The sequence below is a fragment of the Leopardus geoffroyi genome, chromosome B2 (assembly GCF_018350155.1).
Source record: "Leopardus geoffroyi isolate Oge1 chromosome B2, O.geoffroyi_Oge1_pat1.0, whole genome shotgun sequence".
Lineage (NCBI taxonomy): Eukaryota > Metazoa > Chordata > Mammalia > Carnivora > Felidae > Leopardus > Leopardus geoffroyi.
This window is the reverse complement of record NC_059332.1, coordinates 89226131-89248807: the sequence shown is the minus strand read 5'-3', so window position 1 is coordinate 89248807 and position 22677 is coordinate 89226131. Positions and strand designations below refer to the sequence as shown.

The 22677-nt window shown below is 38.7% G+C and overlaps 1 protein-coding gene across 3 annotated transcripts in view; it reads left to right on the top strand.

Annotated features, from left to right (window-relative positions):
• The first annotated feature begins 4469 nt into the window (after positions 1-4469).
• Positions 4470-22677, top strand: part of FBXL4 (F-box and leucine rich repeat protein 4) — an 85465-nt gene continuing 67257 nt past the window's right edge. Inside the window, exons 1-3 of one of the 3 annotated variants that reach the window (XM_045499103.1) lie at positions 4496-4648; positions 10564-10637; positions 22237-22354. The gene's annotated coding sequence lies outside the window, so the exon portion shown is untranslated. Of the gene's footprint in view, positions 4649-10563; positions 10656-22236; positions 22355-22677 lie in introns of all 3 variants that reach the window. The other 2 variants (XM_045499102.1, XM_045499101.1) reach the window with 2 other exon arrangements.

The following is a 22677-nucleotide window of genomic DNA, read 5'->3' as shown; positions in this document are numbered from 1 at the left end:
ATTTCTCCTACGTTATTCTCAACCATTGACAATGTTTTATTTTTAAGTTTTTAAGTAAATGATCCAAGCTATAGGAAAAGGAATAATGCGAGTCAAAACAGCGCAAACAGTATGAGTTAGATACGTTTTTATTTTTTAAATATATTTTTTAAATACTTGTAAAGGCATTTCAAGATATCCCTTCTAAACTTGTATAAATTCAGTTTAAAGTTTAATCAGATTTGGGGCACCTGGATGGCTCATTCAGTTGAGTGTCTGACTTTGGCTCAGGTCATGATCTCTCAGTTTGTGAGTTTGAGCCTTGCATCCGGCTTGCTGCTGTCCGCACAGAGCCCGCTTCAGATCCTCTGTCCTCCTCTCTCTTTGCCCCTCCTCTGCTTGCACACACACACACACACACACACACACACACACACATACACACAGTCTCTCTCTCTCTCTCTCTCTCTCAAAAATAAACATTTAAAGTTTTATCAGATCATTTTAAACCATCTTACTGGTTTGTAGTTAGTGTTCACTTATCAAACATATTAGAAGTTCATTGAAGTTGCAAGTTAGGAGACTTAATTCAAGTCGTGGCTTGCCAGCAACTTGCTATAAGTCTTTGGATAATTTATCCTGTCTTTTGAGGCTTTTCTCTCCTCTGGTGACAATTCAAAGGATTAGAGGAGAATGAACATGAAGGTTCTATTCTGACATTTTGTGCTGGAAAGATTCAACTTCTTATCTTCAACATGTTTTAATAAATATTAATAATATTCATACATTTGCATACTACTTCATAGCTTGCAAAGTGCTTTCACATATATGATCTCTTTAAATCTTTCCAGTGTGTGTTAGTTAGGCACATTTCATAGAAGTGAGAGCAAGCTCAGAGAAGTTGTAACTTATCCAAGATCACAGAGTTCTTATACAGCAGAGCTGGATAGACAGGTCTTCCTACTCCCAAGTTCAATTTTCTTCTACTGTATTCAGGGTACTTGAAGGTGATGGTAATATGGATAGTTAAGTTTCCGTTAAATCATAAAGTAATGTGGTACTATTTTACAGAGGGTATTCTACCCTCTGGATGTAGAGTCAGAGAACTAGGTTTCTTTGACAGACAGTATGATTTGGGGAAGTCAACCTCTCTGAGCTTCAGTTTCCTCATTTGTAATAAAGGGATTTGGACTACGTGACTTTTGGGCTTACTTCTTGCTTAAAATTCTTTTTTCCTAAGGCTGTCACTATGCCTAGATTAAAATCGTGGTAGACTAACATTAAAATAAAACTTTTTATAGACTGTAAGAGGTTGAAAAAAGTTCACCACAAGATCATTCCTACTGGCTATTATTCATGCTCTCTGGCCATTGGCCTATTAAAAACCTTGGACTGACTGATATTACTGACCAAATAATAGTTTTCAGTAGACTAGTTAACTGAAGATTTCATAAAGAGGTAAATTATTCTGCCTGAGTTACATACTCCAATGCATGGAGTTGCATTTTCAGAGAGATCTTGACTTGACAGAAGACCTTACTTGGTAACCAGTGATAGAAAACCTCAGGGAGTACACTGTGAAGACATTTTTGGCCCTCCCTGCAGTGTGCTGAATATATGCTATCTCTGCCTCTCTGATACACTGTCTTGTTGTCATGCATACGCCTCACCCTGAAAGGTTATAGTTGGTAGGCATTTCGTTTTAAGACACAGACGAATCACTTGAAAACAGTCGAGGGTATGATGGTGCGTGTTTTAAGAGTTAGAGACAAAGAAGAGTTTTGAACCTGCTGCTTCTTTGCCCGCCTCCCCATCTGAGTCGAACATTGTAACTTTTGAAGCTAACATAGAATGGATCATAACTAGCTTGCTGAGCTGGTTCTTTACGCACAATTAAGCTTTGTTGGGACTTTCTTTATTTGTAATAGTGCTGTTACGGCGTGGGATGCTATTCAGCTCCAAACAACATTCCATTTAATAACTAGGCATTAGTTCACCCATTAAATCAGCGCCATCACTAACTGATAAGTATCGCCCTTTTCCTTGGCCCCACTTGGCTCTTCCGCTTAGAGAATGAAGCATGGCAATGTTATGGCACTTGAGAGGAGAAGGTTGGAGGGAGGACAGACTGAGCCATGATGACCCAAATTCCTCTAGTCACAGAAATGGAACTTTGCCCCAGTCTTTCCCTTTCCTTAAACATAAACTTACATACTTCCCAAGCAGCACTCTAAGTGCCTCTAAAAACAAAACTAAACCAAAGCACGAAGCAAAACAAATAATAGCACCAACTACTATACCTCTTATACACCAAAGAGACAAAACTGTATTGGGGGGTGTGCAAAAGATTTGCAACAAAGGATGTGAATAAAAATGTTCATAACAGCATCGTTTGAACATTGTTTGTCAAACCCAAAAAATAGCTCGGTGTCCGTTATGGTATATTTAAATTTTTTTTTTCAACGTTTATTTATTTTTGGGACAGAGAGAGACAGAGCATGAACAGGGGAGGGGCAGAGAAAGAGGGAGACACAGAATCGGAAACAGGCTCCAGGCTCTGAGCCATCAGCCCAGAGCCTGACGCGGGGCTCGAACTCACGGGCCGCGAGATCGTGACCTGGCTGAAGTCGGACGCTTAACCGACTGCGCCACCCAGGTGCCCCCGTTATGGTATATTTATACAGTGGAAACTCAAAAAACTACCACTATACTCAACATATTAAAAAACATGAATAGCTCTCACAAACCTAATGTTGAGAGAAAGAAGCCACACTGAAAAGAGTGTATAATGTATGAATCCAACTACATAAAGGCAAGAACCACTCTGGTATTAGAAGGCAGGAAAATGGCTACCTTTGGGGGGGAGTGAAGGATAGAGATTTAAGAAAACAAGGGGGTCTTCTGAATGCTAGTAAAAAAAATCTATTTTTTTTTTATCTGAGTGAATACATGAGTGTGTTCATTTTTCATGAAACTTTCCATTGGTATTTTGTGTCCTTTTCTGAATATATATTTTATATCTCGATGAAAAATTGATTTCAAAATAATGTTAGAAATGAGAAACTGTTTTAGTTAGACTGGGGCTGAGTGCCCTAAAGGTATCAACTCAGTGAAGTCTCACAGGCAATCATAAAAGGCAGGTTTTATTTACTCATTAGTGAGTTTATTTGCACTCCACTTTTGACGTTAGAATGGACTTGAGATTTGCAGAAAAGTTGCAAAGTTGCAATGGTGGTACAGAAGATTCTGCATACCATTCATATATTTCCCCCTTATTTATTAACATCATGTGTTATAATAGTACATTTGTTACGACTAAGAAACCAACATTGGTACATAACTGTTAACTAAATTCCATCACTATTTTGCTAGTTTTCCCACTAACATCCTTTGCATGTTCTAGGATCCCATTCAAAATACCATGTTATGTGTAGTCAACCAAGTGTCCATCTGGTCTGTGACAACTTCTCAGTTTTTCCTTGTTATGTTTTTTCCCATTAACTTGACAGTTTGTTCAGGTGTTTTGTAGGTTTTCCTGGTTTTTCTGATGTTTCAAGGTCAGACTGGGTTTATGACTTTTGAGGAAGAATATCATGGAGATGAAGTACCCCTTTCTCATCACAGCATTATCAGGGTGCATGCTATAACTTGATTTATCACTGATGCTTATTTTCATCTGGCCAAGATAGTGTTTACCAGGTTTCTCCACAATAAAGCTTTTTTCTCCCTTCCATATTCTTTGGAAGCAAGTCACTAAGCTGCCCACACTCAAAAGAGACTGAAAATTAAACTTCAATTCTTTTTTAAAATGTCCAGTTTTGCATACAATTTTTACCACATATGTCAGCTCAGTTCATATACTTTATAAATAAATACCTTTATTTTTCCTCTTTAGGAGCAATTAAATAGTAACGAGTAAGCATCTCTTCATTATTCAAGGTTTTTCCATCTTAATAAAACCTTGTAACGAGATCAATATAATGCAAACTTTAAAATAGTGGTATTCTATCTACTGAAAATAAAAGTAACCGAGTAAGGGAGATGTGAGAGCATCTCGTTCATGAGACGTAATGGTCACAGTTTCCAAATGTTGTGAGGGAAATGAGTTTGCAGGACGGATTTGTATCTGGGGCAGAAGAGGTTTGCAGATTTGGTGAATTATGCCTCTAGAGCGCCTGTAATTTATTTTCCGCTTTTGCTCTGAGGACCTTACCACCCCTAGGCATCACCTGACCCACCAACTCTGGACTGCAAAAGCCCTAGCAGGAGTACACTACAGATGGCAGGCTGGCGCGAGGAAGGGATTACTCCTGCAGCGAATTTAAACCACTGCCTGCTAGGGAGTAACTGGGCGATTTATAGGGCAAGACTGAGTCTGGGAAGTCTGTAGGAAGCTCCTCCTCTCAGCCTAGGACAGGGCGGTCCAGACTCAGCGCAGCGTCTCAGGCCAGAGCGGCGCCCCACCTCTCCCCTAGCTCCGCCCCTTCCCCGTCTCGGCCCCGCCCCTCCTCGTGGCCTTCGCGTCTTCCTTCCGGGTCGCGCTGGGCCGCGCTCGCCGCCGCCGCGCCGCAGCGCGGGACTCTGGGAGCCGCCCCCGCGCCGGTGTCTCCCGGTGCCGCCTGGGTCGCTGGTGAAGCCCACGGCGCGCACCTCTCCCGGACCCTACAGGGTACGGCCCTTCCTTTACTTCTTCCTCCTGCGGGTCTCCGTCTTCCTCCTTTGGCGCTGGGGCGGGGCCGGGCCAGGGCGGAGCGCCGCGCTTCGGGGAGCCTGGGCGCAGGGCAGAGGTCCCCACCGATCGCCCCTCCCCCGAAGCCCGCGTCGCGCTGCGGAGCTTGCTGGGCACCTGTGAATGGCTTACGTGCCTTGGGTGCTGCTTCTCTGTCCCGCTCTGTCTGCAAGGCGTGAGGCGTGCCGGCGTTCACCCTGCCTAGGGTTGTTTACACCGCGGTGTCCCTGGGCCGTGCTGACCCAGCAGCCACCCCGTCGGCCACCTGCCCGGCTGTGTACTTGTTGCTCTTGTGCGTGTTGCCTTGATTTCCCTCTGGCATCGATGGTTTTTGACTAATCAGGCCCATGTCTTCAGGGCTGCCACAAGATACCGGCAGTTTCTATGTTTAGGGGTGTCCTTAGAGTGTCGTGTTGACTTTAACCATTCACTGGGCTTCCTTGTCAACCTGTTTACAATGGGAGTGATTTTGGATTGCCTTGATGGTTCCCAAATGCTTATTGTCACATAGCCTCAAGAGGCCATCACTGATTGAAATATATACGGATAAATAGAAAGTTAAGGTGATATAAACCTGTGGTCAGGTAGTGGCGTTGACAGGATACCGTGTTTGGCGTTATGCCGTGGAGCACTGACTCTACGCCAGGGGCTGTGATCTTGCTTGTTCCAATTTGGTCGAGGACACAAGCTGCCTTTACTGCTGCCTGGCCTGTACTCCTCGGTATCAGGCACATTTTATCCTTAAAAAGCTCATTTAATGGGTCTGTAGATCTATACTGCATATTGTAGCTGTTGGTTAAGTAAAGGGACATTTTCCTAATACATCATCAACTATCCTATAGTCCTTTATTAGATACTAAGTTATTGGGAGAAAGAGACGGTGTACTGGTCTTCCTAGTGGCAGTGTGCATCACCCTATGGTAGGAACTCTCTAATTTCTCATTGAATTGGATTCTTCTTTTCATGCTTCTTTTCTGAGTACCAACTTCTTACACTGTCTCAAATATTGGCTTTTCTGAACCTTCAATTTCCTGCGCTTCTCTTCTGTTACTGACTTGAAAAGCAGAGAGGTCAACTCAATGTAAAATGGTTAATTTCTTCTCTATAATGCTGTGATCTAGTGATGCAATTATAGTACTCTGTACATGGCATCTTAAAATATTGCTAACTGCTTATCTTTTACTTTGAACATGGTCAGTTAGCAAAAACTGCCCCTTTGTTCTTTGCTCTCTTAGTCTCTGCCTTAATTTTCCTAGGATCAACATTCTGTCTTAAGGAGCTAACTTTGCTGTCCTCTTAGACCTTTTGCCACATGAGGGGTGTGTGTGTGTGTGTGTGTGTGTGTGTGTGTGTGTGTATTCACCTCTGTTTTTTTCTAGTACTTTTTTAATGTTTGTTTATTTTTGAGAGAGCACCTACAGGTTCTTGTGTAGGAGGGATAGAGAGAGTGAGAGAGAATCCCAAGCAGGCTCCTGTGTTATCGGCGCAGAGCCAAAGGCCAGGCTTTATCTTACAAATTGTGAGATCACAACCTGAGCTGAAATGAGCAGGCGCTTGACTGAGCCAAGCAGGTGCCCCTCTTTAAGTACCTTTAATGATCTTATTCTTCCCATCTATAAATCTTTAACCTACCTCAAGAATATTTTCACGTGAGAAAGGAAGTAGGGCGCTTCCCCCCACCCAAAATTGTTAGGCAGTGATCCCATCTTTATTTGTTGGATTCTGTTTTTTCCTACTGATAACAAATACTCCATTTATCCAAGGCCTTAATTCTTGTGTATTCTTAGGATGTTTTCTGAACTGTTGTTCAGTGATCTCTGGCTTCTTGTGCTGATACCGTGCTGCTTTTCTTATTCTAGCTTTATAATGTGTTTAATATCTAGTGATTAAAATAGTGTCTGGTATGTTGTAGGCCACTAAATATTTTTGGAATGATGACACTTGGTAGGGGTAACTTGATTTCCTTGTTACTCCTCCCCGCCCCCCCCCCCCCCCCCCCCCTTAAAGTCTCTTGTCTATTCTTGAAATTATTTTTTAACTGGACTTTTTCATGGTGAGTTGAATCATTAACCATTGTTAGATAATAAATCCCTTTTCTTGGTACCTCAGAACTCGCCATGTAGAGTTGCTCCTCAGAGTTGTAGGTAGAAAAGCAGCTGTTCAAAATCCTCCTGTCTCTAGACTTTGCATTATGTTATTTACCAGTAAGTGTAGTGTGTCTCGTCAGCTATGACTCAGGACTTTCTCTACCTGGTTTCAGCAGCTCTGAGGGATAAGTGCCGATAAAAGTGATACCCAGGACAGCCCCATGTCCATTTGTATTTTACCATCCCAACTGGACATCTTAAATGTAATGAATTTTCAAGTGCTGCTGTAATAGATCCTTAGAAACTTTATTAGATTATAAAATAAATATATACATTCTTCAAAAAAAGTCAAGTGATACAGAAGTAGCCAGAGGAGAAAGTGAAAGTGTTGTGTGCCCACCTGCCCCATAACTCCATTTCCCAGAGATCATCATTATTTAATCATTTGTTCTCTCTCCTTCCAGACGTTAAAAATACATATGTATAAGTCTACATTTATTTCATAAATGGCACTGTACTATATATATAGTATATATATATATAATTTATTTCATAAATGGCACTGTACTATATATATATATACACATATATATATTATATATATATATATATAATTTTCTATAATTTCCAGCTAGTAATAATTGATGAGCATCTTTCTATGTCACTGCATTTAACATTATCTTTTTAAAGTCTTTTTGGTATTTCAGTGTAGGAATAACCTAAAATTTATTTAACTGATCCCCCTGTTGATATTTAAGCTATTGCAAATTTATTTCTATCAGAGACAAACTGCAGGGATCATTTTTGTATGTATATATTTATTTGCACTTTTGTTTATTTCCTTCGTGTAAATGCTTAGATAAGCAACTGCTGGGTCAAAGGCTGTATACATTTTAAATTATGATAGATTGTCATATTGCTCTTCAAAAGGTATTGGAAGAGTAAATTTATATACTTTATAAGAATGCTGCTGCTACCATATCATTGCCAAGATTTGTCACAGATCTGAGATTTTACCCTACTTGCAAGCCAACAGTTTCATGGATACTGGCAGAAGACATGAGACTCCTGGGCCAGACACAAAGCACAGCAACAGCAGTAACCAGAGTATCATCGTTTTCTTGTGCTTCTTCCTTGAACCCCAGTTTCTGTGGGGTGATGTGATAAGGACTAGGTGACTCTAGCACACACAGTAGATTGCATTATAGGACAGGAAGCCTGAGTGTAGGAAACCTGAATCTTTCATTATGGGCTGCAAGTAAAACTTGCTTAACCTTTGCCCTACAGAGAGGCATTATATTTATTTTGCTGGTTAATAAACAAACCTGCCCTCTGCTCCAAAGGGAAACCTCTCTTTACCATGGACGTTTGCTATGTAGACATCCTTGAAAAAATAATCTGGAACAGAGGCCATCAGTGCCTCTGCTTATAAGGCCTACAGAAACGTGAGAGACCTGTGAAGAATTAATTGTCTCAAAACATAGGTGCTAAGATGATACCATCATTTTTACTTTTTTTTTACATTTTAGTAATTTTATGGATGAAAAATGCTATTTTTTTCCTCTTAATTTTTATATTTCTTTGCTTATTGGTGGAGTTAAATGTCTATAAATGTTTACTGGTCATTTGTATTCTTTTGTAACTTACATGTTCTTCCTCTTTGCTTAGTTTTCTGTTGAAGTATTTCTGTTTTTCTTAGTGGTTTGTAATAGCTCTTTACATGTTGTGGCTCTTAGTGAGTTGGTATACCATTTGATAATATTTTTTTTCATAGTCTATATTCTTTTAATGTTTCTGGTAACTTTTGCTATATATACATTTTTATAGTATTTATGTTGTCAGTTCTATTATTCTCTTCATGACCTCTGAATTTCTACCCCAAGATTATTAAGATACTTTGTACATATTCTCTTAATTGGATATTTTGTATCATAAATTTAGATTAAGAAATAGTTGCTATGTTAATATCCTAAATTTACTTTTCTAAATATCTGGATATTTTTCTAAAACATTTATTTTCATAAGCCATCCTTTCCCTGTTGTTTTCATTTGACACATTTATTATGCTATGTTATTTTTTCTTCAAAATTGACAAATTAGTAAGTAAAATATGTTGGTTTCCTACTGTGACTACGAATGTGGTTGAATTCATCCTATGTGTAATCGCTTGGATTTTAATCTTACAAAATACAAAATATCCTTTTTTCCTTGTTTAATGATTTTTTTTGCCTTGAAGTCTATACTGTCTGATATTACTGTTGGCATCTCTGTCCGTTTTGTGTGTGTCAGATCTATATTGCCCATGTTTAATTTTAATCAGCCTTACATCATTTTGCTTTACTTGCCTCTCTTGTAAACCTCAGACATCATATAGCTGGACGTTTCTTTCTCCAGTCTTTCCCCTGTCTTAAACTGAAAGTCTGCAAAAGAATAATTATAGATTCACATGCAATGACAAGAAACAATATAGAGAAATGCCTATGTACACTTCACCTAGTTTCCTCCTGTGGTGCATCTTGCATAACTAAAGTATAATATTACACCTAGGAAATTGACATTGGTACAATCTACAGACCTCATCTAGATTTCATAACTTTCACGTGCTCTCTTGGGTGTGTTTGCATTTAATTCTCTGTAGTTTCATATAGATCTTGTGACCACCACCATAGTCAAAATACAGAACAGTTCCATTACAGAGATTCCTTGTGCAAAAGGCTTTATCTTTTCATAGGAAAATTTAACCTATTCATATTTATCTTTTTTCTTCTCCCTTGCAAGTTTGGAAATTATAAAATCATCTATATAATTGTTTCCCTTATACTTCCTTTTAATAATATGAGACTGTGACTCCTTGCCTTCACTACATTCTTAGTTTTATTGACTTGATTTCTTTTTTGTATTACTTGTTTTTCCCCAACCATCCTTTTCACCTTCACCAGTACTGTATCTGTAATGATTCAGATTTGACTATAAAGTCACTAGTGACTTGAATATTATGTCTTTCCCTTTTAAAAATATTTATTTTGGGGCGCCTGGGTGGCTTAGTCGGTTAAGCGTCCAACTTTGGCTCAGGTCCTGATCTCACAGTCTGTGAGTTCGCGCCCCGCGTCGGGCTCTGTGGTGACAGCTCAGAGCCTGGAGCCTGCTTCACATTCTGTGTCTCCCTCTCTCTCTGCCCCTTCCCTGCTCATGCTGTGTCTCTCTCTGTCTCAAAAATAAATAAACATTAAAAAAAAATAAAAATATTTATTTTAACTCTTTTGTTTTTTGATTGGAATACTTTTTAAAGACTGTTTTTAAGGAGAGTTATGGGAAGTATGTTTGCATGTCAAGATGTTTGTTTCATTTTGTTGTTTGTTTTTCTGTGTGAATAAGAGTTTAAGTACATTTTTTCTTCTGTAGAATTTCTGAAATATTACATTATATTCTAGCATGTACTTGAATTTTCATCAGCTTCCGTCTCTTGAATCCATTTTATATAGGCATTAGGTTTCTTGCATTTGTATTCCACGTCACTTATCATTTTTTCATTTAAATTTTTAACTTTAGCCACCGTGTTTTTAATTTCAAAGACCTTAACATTTAAAAAAAATTAGTTCTACTTGTTTTATGAATCCCATACTCTATTAATCCACACGAAAGATAACTGTTATTTGACAGTGCTCTTCTATCATTTATTAACTTTTTATTGGAGACCATTTGTTCTAATTGCCCAACTTGTTTCCTGGTCTTTAAGATGGCTAATTCTACTCATATCTATAAATGCAGATCTATGTTGACTGATTTGTACCTGGTTGGGAATCTCTGTGGTCATGAAGGTCACTGTTCACTCTTCTGGACAGGTAGTTTCCTAAAGCCAGGTGAGTGGTAGGGGCTCTGTGATGCCGCTTTGTGCTAGACATAATGAATGGGCAGGACATGCCAACTGATAGGTATCTTTCAGGGTATGCTGGTCAAGAAGAGGCCAATAAAGTAGGGCTCCCATAAACAAGCCGGTATGGGGATATTAAATCTCCAGTTTGACTTTGTTTTGGTCCAAAACAAAGACTGAAATCGAAAGCACACAGAACAGTTCCATTACCCTACGAATTCCTTTGTGAGGGCCGTTTGTAATCATTGGAGTCAACCCCTGTCTTTTCCCCTAACTCTCTGGCAACCACTGACCTGTTTGTCTTCCCTATGGTTTTGCTTTTTCCTAGAGTCTTATAAATGAGGTTATACAATATGTAGCCTTTCAGTGTGGCTTCTTTCACTTACAAAATCATTTTAAGATTCATCTGTGCTATTGGCTGAATCAATGGTTCATTCCTTTTTATTACTGAGTAATATTTCATTGTATGGATAGTTGTTTAATCTTTCATCTGTTGAGGGATATCTTGGAGTGATTATGAATAAATATATAAACATATGTGTACAGATTTTTGTCTGAAAATACGTTTTAATACACTTGAATAAATAAAGTAGGAGTGAGATTGCTAGATGTTTTGGTGAGGGTATGTTGAACTGTGTTATAAACTGCCAAAGTTTTCCAAAGTGGCTATACCACTTTGCATTCCCACCGGCAATGTTTGCAGCATCCAATTTGGTTTCATCTTAAAATTTCATTAATCTATAATTAACTGTTCCCAGGTTTAAGATATTAAATACTATCTGTCCCAGGGTTTACCTTTTTGAAATTATGCTTGACATTGCTCTTAAGTAAAATGTTTGCTAGGATACACAAAAATATGCAATAAAAGAAGAAAATGATAAATTGGACTTAATAAAAATGGAAAACTTTTCTCTTTAAAAGATATTATCAAGTAGATGAAAAGCCAGGCACAGACTGGGAGAAAGTGTTTGCAAAACATATCTGATAAAAAAAACTTGTATCTAGAATGTATAAAGAACTCTTACAACTCAATAATATGAAACCAAGAAAACCTGATTTTAAAAATGGACAGATTAGACATCTCACTAAAGAAGATACAAATGGCAAATAAAGATATAAAAAAATGTTCCACGTCATTAAAACAAGATGTTTCCACCCACCCACTGGAATGGCTACAGACTGACAGCATTAACTACTGATGAAGGTGTGGAACAACTAGAATTGTCACACACTGCTGGTGGAAATGTAAACTGCTGCAGCCATTTTAGAAACATTCTGGCACAACAAAACGAAATGTTTATCAGCAGGTGACAGGATATGTCCACATAATGGGTATGATTCAGCAATAAAAGGGAACAAACTGTTGATACACATAATAACAGGGATAAATCTTAAAGATAGGCTGTGCAAGATAAACTAAACAGAATACAGATATATCATTTCACTTATGTAATTCTAGAATAAAGGACAATCTGACTTACAGTGATAGGAAGCAGATTATTTTTTATCTGGTGCAGGAAGTGGATGGGATGGGACACCTGAGTGGCTCACTGAGTTAAGCATCCGACTCTTGATTTTGGCTCAGGTCATGATCTCGCGGTTTGTTAGTTCAAGCCCTGCATCGGGCTCTGTGCTGACAGTGCACAGCCTGCTTGGGATTCTCTCTCCCTCTCTCTCTGCCCCTCTCCTACTCGTGTGCGTGTACATGTACTTGCACCCTCTCGCACTCTCTCTCAAATAAGTAAACTTAAAAAAAAAAAAAAAAAAAAAAAGGAAGTGGATGGATGATTGGAAGGGGGCACCAAGGAAACTTTTGTGCTGAATGGAAACATTCTATATTTCAGTTCTGCAAATGATTACATTGGTATGTGTCTTTGTCAAAACTCATTAAACTATACTCTGAGCCTGGGTGGCTCAGTTGGTTAAGCGTCCGACTTCGGCTCAGGTCATTTTCTCAAAGTTCGTGAGTTCGAGCCCTGCATTGGGCTCTGTGCTGACAGCTCAGAACCTGGAGCCTGCTTGGGATTCTGGGTCTCCCTCTCTCTCTGCCCCTCCCCCATTCGTGCTCTGTCTCTGTGTCTCTCTCTCTCCCTCTCTCAAAAATAAATAAACATTAAAAAAATTAAAAACAAAAACTATACACTTAAAGTGGAGTACTTTTTTTGGAATGTAAATTGCACACCAAAGTTAATTTAACAGTACTATACCATTTTAGTTAGTTGCTCTTTTAGCAAGAATGGCTAGAAGTGACATATCTATGATCTTGTAGTCGGATTTTTGTTAGGGAGGCTAAGTATAAATGTAATATATTTCTGTTAGGTAAAATGCTCTTTGTTTTACTGTACAAAAATGTACAGTTAGTATTTGGCTAAAGTAAATTCAATATAAAGTATGGTTTTAAGAGCTAGAAAGATTTTTTCTGGCTTCAGTGAGTCTATTAAAATTGCCCTTAACCAGATATTCCTAATATTTTAGACTTTAGTTAAATGTACATTGTGTATCTGCCAAAGGTTTAGGGTTATTTTCCCACTCAGATGGCTTATTCTTACCCATTATTAACAATGAAGAAAACGGTAAAATATAGATAATATAGCATGGTGGTATCTGTACCTAAGGTACTTTATATATCGTATCTGTGTTTTTAGGAACATGCCCTTCCTTGTCACTTTTTTTTTTTTTTAACTTTAACTCAGTTTATTGACACAGTAACACAGCACACTTGCCTCCCTGACACCCCCACTCCCCTCACCCAATCTAGAGCTTTCCCCCTTCCTCCCCTGTTGGAATGAACTGTTCAGTGAAGACAGAAAAGGGCAGGCCACTTCTGCACCCCCAGTCCCACCTTTAAGCCCTACGGGGCAGGGTTTCAGGCACTACTTACTCAGAATCTGTTGAGAGCGAGGAGGGGCAGTCAGCCCCTAAGAGCAGATTCCCACACAACCCCCAGGTTCCTCTTCCTCTCTGCTCTTTGTGACCCTAGGAAGGGGACATGTTGGGGCCTGGGCCTGCAGCCGGGAGCAAGAACTCCTGACTCTGATTTGCAAATTGGGAGTTTGGCTAATGTTTTAAGGCCTAGGGCCCTGGCACCCTAAAGAAAGCCCTGGTGGTGGGAGTGAACTTCAGTGCCCCTGTTTAAAATGTATTGATAACGTTAAACAGATTAAGCTGGCTTAACCAAATGCCAGAATAACCCTATACTGTAAAGAAGGAGGGGATCAGACCTGGTTTCTCCAGGCCAGACACAAAACCTTTGTTTTGTTTGCTTTTTTTTTTTTTTAAACAAAACAAAACAAAACAATACAAAGCATTGACTCCTTAATTCCTTTCTCTTGCTACTAAAGAATGGTCATGAAGTATTTCATAAATTGAGATTTGGTTGTTAAAGTATAGGAAAGAAAGAGAGAGAAAACATTCTGCAAAACTAACCATGATCACTTTCTAGTTCAAATTGATTCTACATCTTATCCCTTGTTTTCTGACAAGGTTATTTGTAATTTGACTTCCTCTGTCCTTCTTGCTTCGTCCTCACCGATCATTCATCACCTCAGCAGAAGTTTTGAGATGCTACTTTTTGTAGTTTTGAGATGCTACTTTTTGTAGTTTTGAGATGCTACTTTTTGTAGTTTTGAGATGCTACTTTTTGTAGTTTTGAGATGCTACTTTTTGTAGTTTTGAGATGCTACTTTTTGTAGTTTTGAGTGCTACTTTGATTCCCAGAAGAGAAAGAAGTACTGTTTGTCTTTGGTTTTCAGGATTTTTCCTCCACCTTTAGATTTTTCTTTCTCAGTGGTTCCCCTGCCTTCTTTTGCTCTAGATTTTCAAGAATCTTTGAAGCTGGATAGGAGGCTCTATTTTCCCAGTTCCTACGCTTGGTTCCGTTAAGAACTCTACCCATTTATTCTATATTGGGGCCTTGTTGGATAAAAACTAACCAGAGTAAAAGTGTGTTAACTGGAGGAAGATTTACTTAGAGGAAGAGAGAGGCACATCGAGTAGTAATATTCCGCCTCCGGTAGTCTCCTTACTGACAGTGTTACATTCTTTTAATATAGTACATTGTAATGTAAATAATTATGGTGAAGACAGAGGGCTACTTTGCCTCGGTCTTTGCTCCTTCGTAGCTCATCTAATACCAGAACTGTATCAACTTGTCTTTTTACCCTTGTTCTTTTTTACTATTGCCTTTCTCAGCTTGTCTGTGCCCTCTTGCTCCTAGGTTATCACTTTTTCTAAGAATTTACTTTTCATTCATAGTTTTTCCAGTTCTTAATCATCCTCCGGTCTTTAACATAGATTTGGAGTGCTAAAAAAAAAAAAAAAAAAGAAACTTCATTGTATTTGAGAAAATAGTTTCCTTTTACCTTTCCAATCATCTCTTTCATGAATCTTTCTTTAATTTCAATCAGTTTCTTTGTAGCCAAGGTCAAGTCTCTTTTATGGGTTCTGGGGCTGCTTTTGTACTAACAGAGGTTACTACTTTTTTACATTCTCTTTGAAAAGTAAAATTTCAATATGTATACTATTCCTTATTGGATGGCTTCAAAGAAGGTCCTACATTTGATTCTTACCTATTGTGTTTCAGTTTTTATTATCCATTTTTTCCCCTCTTTTGTTCTGTATCAAGGTATGGAGCTCCTTTTGCTTCATTTTTCCATCTACGTGTTCTTACCTTGAAGAGTCTCTGGCTTCATTTCTGTGTTTATTTTAATTCCGTCCAGCCATCTCCTCTGCCGGTCTTCAAAAAACAAAACAAGTGCTTCTTGAGCATATATTGGCATGTGCTAGGCCCTAACAGTGTAGTTACCATTCAGTGACATCTCAGAACTTGAGGAATTCATTGTCTGGGAGGGCAGAAAAAATGTCTCACCATGTAAGAAATGACCCAGAAAATGTAAGAGCAGAGAAACAGTGAGTGAGCTGACGGACCCTAGCAGATGAATAAGGGGGTGCCAAGTGGGGGAAGAACAGGGGCATTCCAGAGCAGCCCAGCCTCAGTGGAAGACTTGAAGACGCTGAGGTGTGCAAGCCGAGGTGTGGTGAGGGCCAGGCAGATGTTCTACGGCAAGAGTGGTGAGTGTGTAGAAGCGGAAGGGAGGGGGAGAAGACTGGTGCCCAGGTAGGTGGAGCATTCTGGAGTATTTTATCAGAAAGTCAGCCTTCGTTCAGTGGTACCTCTGTGTATTTGAGGATGAAGAGGAAGAAGCCCCGGGGAGAAGTGCTCCAACAAGAGGAGGAGATACAAGAGCATGTGAAGGCAGAGAAGCCTGGAGGGGGCAGGCCAGGAAAGAGGGCTGCTTCGGAGGGGCAGCTGCTGCCCTGAATTCAAATCTGATTCCATCCACTCTTCTTGACCGATGTGTTCCTGCTTGCGCCCGTGTCTTGATTGCAAGACACCTCTCCTCAAAAGCGTGTCTCTTGGTCCGTTTCAGCAGGATTCAGAAATGATACCATTTCACGTTTGGCCTTTCTTCTTGATACCTTACCACATTATGCACTCTTACATTTTGGTATGATGCTGGGGAGCGGCCCTGACCCTCGTTTTCCCCCAGCTCTTCTTGGGCACGTCTCCGCTGGCCGCTCTGCGGAGGTACCGTGATGGGAATTGCCTTCAGTATCTGGCCGTGCCTTGTTGCCCGTCCTCTTTCCTTTTCCCGGATCTTTGCACTTGATGCGGAGAATCCTCCTTGAGTTTTCAACTTGTCTCTAGCTTCCTGCCTCCCACTGTGAACCTAGCCTTGGTGTGGTCCTGGCTGCGGTTCCTTCTGATTGCCTCCTTTTGTTTATTGTATGAAAAGCCCTTTGCATCCCTCCTCTTCCCCGTGCCGGAGCTCTAGCCGCCTTCTCTGCAGCGCCTGCCATCCTGCTTCTCTCCGCCTCATCGACTCCCCATCTCACTTCAAATCTCAGTAGAAAACATATGTTCTCCCTTGTCTACACCTCTTAATTTCTCTTCTCCACTGTTACTGCTTTCTCTGCAATTGTATTATTTAACTTTGTTAAGCATTTTAGAATATGAAAGATGTAGTTGAAAATAAAGTTGTATTATAATAAAATCATGTCGTGTAAAGCACGTTGTTTCCCAAGGAGTATGAGAGTCTCAGGATAGAAGTTCAAATGGCTGTCGTTCTGTATTCCTTGATTGTGCTAGTAGAAAAGTTCCATGTGTTGTGGAGAATTTCTCACCTCCTAGCCATTGTTGGCGAGTAATTGGATTAAATGGCTAATGAGATAACAATCACCCTATTTCTAATTCTGACTTAAGTGGAAAATAATATTTGTATATGTTGTAAGAGTTTTCAAAATTAAAGGTGCATTTTGAATGAACCGGAAAAGAAAATGCCTCTCCAAAGGTATATTTTATAATCATCCTTTTGGACCAGTTTAGTGTAATAGACTAATATTTATTTATTTGAACCAGGTAGGAAAAGTCATTTTGCCTTTGAATCCCATTCTCCCCATAAAATAGAGTTATTGTATCTTTTACATTTGGTTCATTGCCCATTGGGATATTCATTGGTTATCACAAATTGCCTCCATGCCTTGGCTAAAGTCCAGACAGTACGTAGACGATTTGGACTTAAGCATTGGCCATTGCCGCCCACATGAGTCCTGAGACTATGGCTCCAATCCCCTTTTCAGCTTCATTTGCCAGGGAAAAGTAGAGTGAGCTAGCCTTTCTTCTCCATATGTTCTTCCCCAGCCGCCCCAAACATTTTGATGTGTCATCTGAGTGATTGGAAAGGAGTTTAGAATCAATGAAGGGTGTTAACAATGGGTTTGCACATTTCCTTTTTTATTTCTATGCCTTGTTTATTTTCAAAAAGCAGGTTTTAACTTTATTACATTTTTCTGAATAGTACTGCTGGAAAAGAATAAATATATTTGCTTTTTCAGTGTACTATACACTGCTTTTCCTTCTTTCAAAAATTTCTTTTGTCATTTTTAGCTTTATCTTAAAAAATAACAATTATTGTTATTCGTGGTTGGAAAAAATAAAGCATCCATTTACATTTCTCTTCTACTCTGCAGAAGTTTGAATACATAATACATATATTTACAGTTTATAACTCACTTTTACATATGTTGCTTCAATGTAAAATTCTACTGTAACACAGCTTTAAAATGATATTGCTCATATGGCACTCTTGCTGCTTTTGATATTATCCCATATTCTGTAGTAGTAAAAGCTAGCTGGGAAACAGAAAGTTTGTGGCTTAGTATGTCAAATAGAATTTGGCTATCCCAATTTGTCTCCATCTTTTTGCCCAGAATGATTGTGAAAGTTCACATGAATGATGATATCTTATTTTGCAGATGTATCTTTGGTTTTATGAAATTTTTACTTTCTGATAAATGCAGTTTTATAAAGAAAGTGAAAGAAGCTTATTCGAAGCAGTTTACAGACTGTGGAGTGAGAAGTGATGTCCAAAGATTATAAAGCCAGACCCATCCGTCCACCTTGCAGGTGGCCTACCTGTCACGCTCATGAAGATTTCCAGGAATAAAACTTGCAGTCTTCCAGTTGTCTGTCACTTGAGTTGGATACTTATAAATTGTTCTTTATTTCCTAAATTTCATTCTGCAGTTTATTTTATTCTTTTTCTTTTAAGAGACAGAAGGACCAAATAAATTCTTTGGGAAATTACCCCTGTTGATTTACCTGGGAGCCTATTTTGGAATGAAGTGTGTATGATCAAAGAGCTGTATCATTTTAAATTTTGGCATTAAATGTTTGAGATTTGTGCATTTGTAAATTTTTTCTTTGCAACAGATTTATACTTGTGGTAGGTGAAATATTTGAATAAAGAAGTGCATACTAGATAATTATTTTTTCCCACACTGATAACATGACCTATACTTTAGCACTTGGTGTTACATTTTCTGAGGTGAATCCAAATTGTCGATTCCTGGTACGTCAATTCTAGGAACATGTGCTGCAGACCCACCTTATTTATTTTAATACATGTTTCGTTACTCTTCTCCAGAAATTGTCTTATTCAGATTGTTCTATTATTTCTTGTTCTTGGAGTGCAAGTTCCTCCACTTAGTGAGTCTGCCTACTGACTGTCCTTCATCGTGGTTCATTTTCTCTTGTAGTCTGTGAGTTTTTACTGTGCCGTATCTTTTGCAAGGGTTTAGTCTGTCCTGTGTCGTGGAAGCATCCCCGCAGAGAGGTTTCCCATCTACCCCTATCAGCTTCTAAAGTTTTACCAGCTCAGGACTACTTTTTTTTTTTTTTTTTTGGGGGGGGGGGGCTTAGGGATGGGGTAGTGTGAATTTAGGCCCATGCTCTTTATGAGGCATGATATATGCCTAATAGGGTCTGATTTCCCTCTAGCAACTTTTCCCCATTGCCTAAATCGGTGTCCTATCTTCTTAAGCTTCTTGGCCATTGAGCTAAGTTTTTATATACCTGGTTTCACAGATAGGATGATCTTTCCTAATGTTTGGCTTTATGAAGATCTTCCAGAGGTCACCTCTGGCTTGAAATAACCTTTCTGCATGGGTGTTAGAAAGTCCCCTAATAACCATTAAGGCCTGTGACTGGTTCCAAGAGTTGTATTAGCTTCAGCTCCTGCTCTGTGCTGTTTGTTTCTCACAGCTGTGGATTTTCCTCACTTGTTTCAAGCTCAGTTCTTTCATTACTGTTTTACTGGTTATATTTCAATGTGTTTGCATCTGGCTGGGATTAAGAGGCACAAGAATGCTGTTATATAATTTTAAATTATTTTAGACTTTTATGGCGTTTTTTGTTTGCCCATCACCTTTCTGTCAACATGACAATATTTTGTACCTACCATGTTCTTCGTACTTTGAGAAATGAAGACCTTTGGCTGGATTCCCTCCTTTGAGAAACTTAGTTTTAGTGTAAACCCTTGTGGAGCTAAGGTGTATATCTGATACAAAGGTGGTGTCAGAGACTAAACATAGTGAGTAAAGTGGCTGGAAAAGGAATGATAGAGGCAGACAGACCTAGAGTAATACAGTGTTTAGAGGTTGACTGAATTTACTGGGTTAGACAAATAGATGCGGGTCTAGCTTGAGGAGAACCTTGGAAGGTCAAACTAAAGAACTTAGATTATGTCTTATAGGTAAGAAAAAAATTATTGAAGGCTTTTGAGTGGCAGGGACATTTAATGTATTAGTCTTAGTGTTAAAGTTTTGAAAGGCTCACCCATCACTCTACTAAAGAAAAGTTATATTTTCTTAGGAGAAGTTAAACTTCTGTTAAACTTCTAAACCTTAGGTACAGGCATGAGTATATTTGAATTCCTTGTTTGTGTAGACCAGAGGTACCTACTCAACATGGACAGAGGTTAAGCCTGTGTTACAAACTAATGAAGTTGGCTGGGAATAATGGCAGCTGCCTGGAAAGTATAGAGCTCTTCTAACAGGGGGTCCTCTTGATTTTTTAAGGGTTGCAACCTAGTCAGACTTTTAAAAAGTACTATTTGAGTATGGTATTGGCACAAATATAGACATATAGATCAATGGAAACAGAAAAGAGATCCCAGAATAGACAGCCCATGCTAATATGATCAATTAATCTATGACAAAAGAGACAAGACTCTACAATGGGGAGTAAACAGTCTCTTCAATAAATGCTGCTGGGAAAACTGGACATCTACATGTAAAGGAATGAAACTGGACCACTTTCTAACAGCATACACAAAATGGATTAAAGACCTAAATGTGAGACCTGAAACCATAAAAATCCTAGAAGTGAACCTAGATAGTAGTTTCTTTGATATTGGTTAGAGCAACATTTTTCTACATGTGTCTCCAAAAGCAAAAATAAACCATTGGAGCTACATCAAAATAAAAAGCTTTTGCACAGCAAAGGAAATAGTTGACAAGACAAAAAGGCATCCTACTGAATGGAAGAAAATATTTCAAATCATATATCCAGTAAGGGGTTAATATCCAAAACATATAAAGAACTCATGCAACTCAATACCAAAAAAAAAAAAAAAAAAAACAAAAAAAAAAAAAAAAAAACCAGTCTGATTAAAAAATGGGCAGAGGACCTGAATAGTCATTTTTTCAAAGAAGACATACAGATGGCCAACAGACATGTGAAAAGATGCTCAGCATCACTAATCATGAGGGAAATGCAAATCAAAACCACAATGAGATATCACCTTACACCTGTCAGAATGGCTAAAATCAAAAAGACAAGAAATAACAAGTGTTGGTGAGGATAGGAGAAAAAGGAACCCTCATGCACTGTTGGTGGGAATCTAATTGGTATAGCCGCTGTGGAAAACAGTATGGAGTTTCCTCATAAAATAAAAAATAGAAATACTGTATGATCCAATAATTCTACTACTGGCTATTTACCTAATGAAAACAAAAACACTAACACAAAAAGATACATTCACCTCTGTGTTCTTTGCAGCATTATTTATAATAGCCAAGATATGGAAGCAACTTAAGTGTCCATTGATAGATGAATAGATAAAGAAGATGTGGTGTGTGTGTGTGTATATGTGTGTGTGTGTGTGTGTGTGTGTGTGTGTATATGTATGCACACACACAGGAATATTATATGGCCATAAAAAACGATGAGATCTTGTCACATGTGACAACACAGATGGACCTAGATGGTATTACACTAATTGAAATAAGTGAGACAGAGAAAGACAAATACCATGGGACTTCACTTATATGTGGAACCTAAAAACACAAATGAATAAACAGCATCAGACCTATAAATACAGAGAACACTGTAAGTTGCCAGAGGGAAGGGGGTTGATGGATGGGCTAAATGGGTGAAGGGGAGTGGGAGATACAAGCTTGGAGTTATGGTATGAATAAGTGATGGGAATAAAAGGCACAGCATAGGGAATATAGTCAGTGATATTGTTATAGCATTATATGGTGACAGATGGTAGCTACACTTGGGGTGAGCACAGTATAAGTGTATATAGTATAGTGTAGAGATACTGAATCACTATGTTTTACATATGAGCCTAATGTAACATTGTGTATCAATTATAATCAGAATTTTTAAAAAAACAAAAATAAACAATGAGATAAAAAGTACTGTTTGGTCCCCATAACACATGTCTGCCCACATACTTTGACCCGTAAGCTATAGGTTTGTAGCGTTTATATAGAAAGGGGTCATTATATTTTTACTACATTCTGTCATGAAATTTTGTTTTTTCATTAAAAATTTTTTTAATGTTTATTTTTGAGAGGCAGAGCATGAGCAGGGAAGACTAGAGAGAGGGAAACCAAGAATTCGAAGCAGGCTTCAGGCTCTGAACTGTCAGCACAGAGCCTGTCTTGGGGCTCAAACCCATGAACCACAAGATCATGACCTGAACCGAAGTCGGACACCTAACCGACTGAGCCACCCAGGTGCTCTTGTCATGAAATTTTAAATAAATTATTCAGAATTGTCCACAGGATTCAGAAACATGTAACCTGTTCAGTTAGAAAGTTCTATATCAGATAAATAGCTGTTTATGTTTATCTGTCTAAAAGATGATCTATAATCTTTTTGGGTTATTTGACTTCCTAAATTGGAAATAAAAGTATCTTCTAAAACTCTTATCTTATAGGTAAAAGAATGTGACATTTCAACATTTGAACCTGAAATCAGCATGCAATTTTCAAGGCACGTGGATGAATGCCAACTTTTACATTTCCTGTGTGTATCCTGTGACCATTCTCTCTGGGGTGAGTGATTTCTAAGAGTATCTGGCAGCTAACCAGATGCCAGCCAGCCATGGACTGCCCTAACAAATACTGCTAAGAGTTATAAATTAAACACTGTCTGGTGATCTGTGATGTGTAAGGCAGTTAATTTAGTTGGTCTGGATTAACTGTCAGCTCCAGAAAACTATATTCTCATAATGTGAAATCTGTACTTAGCATGTTTGGAGGTTAAGTAATAATTAACAATAGGGAATCATTTGTTAAAATGTAAAATTAAAAAAAGCCTTAAGGTTCTTTCAGATTCACAGCAGTGTTTTAGTGGTTCACCATATATTTTAAATAAT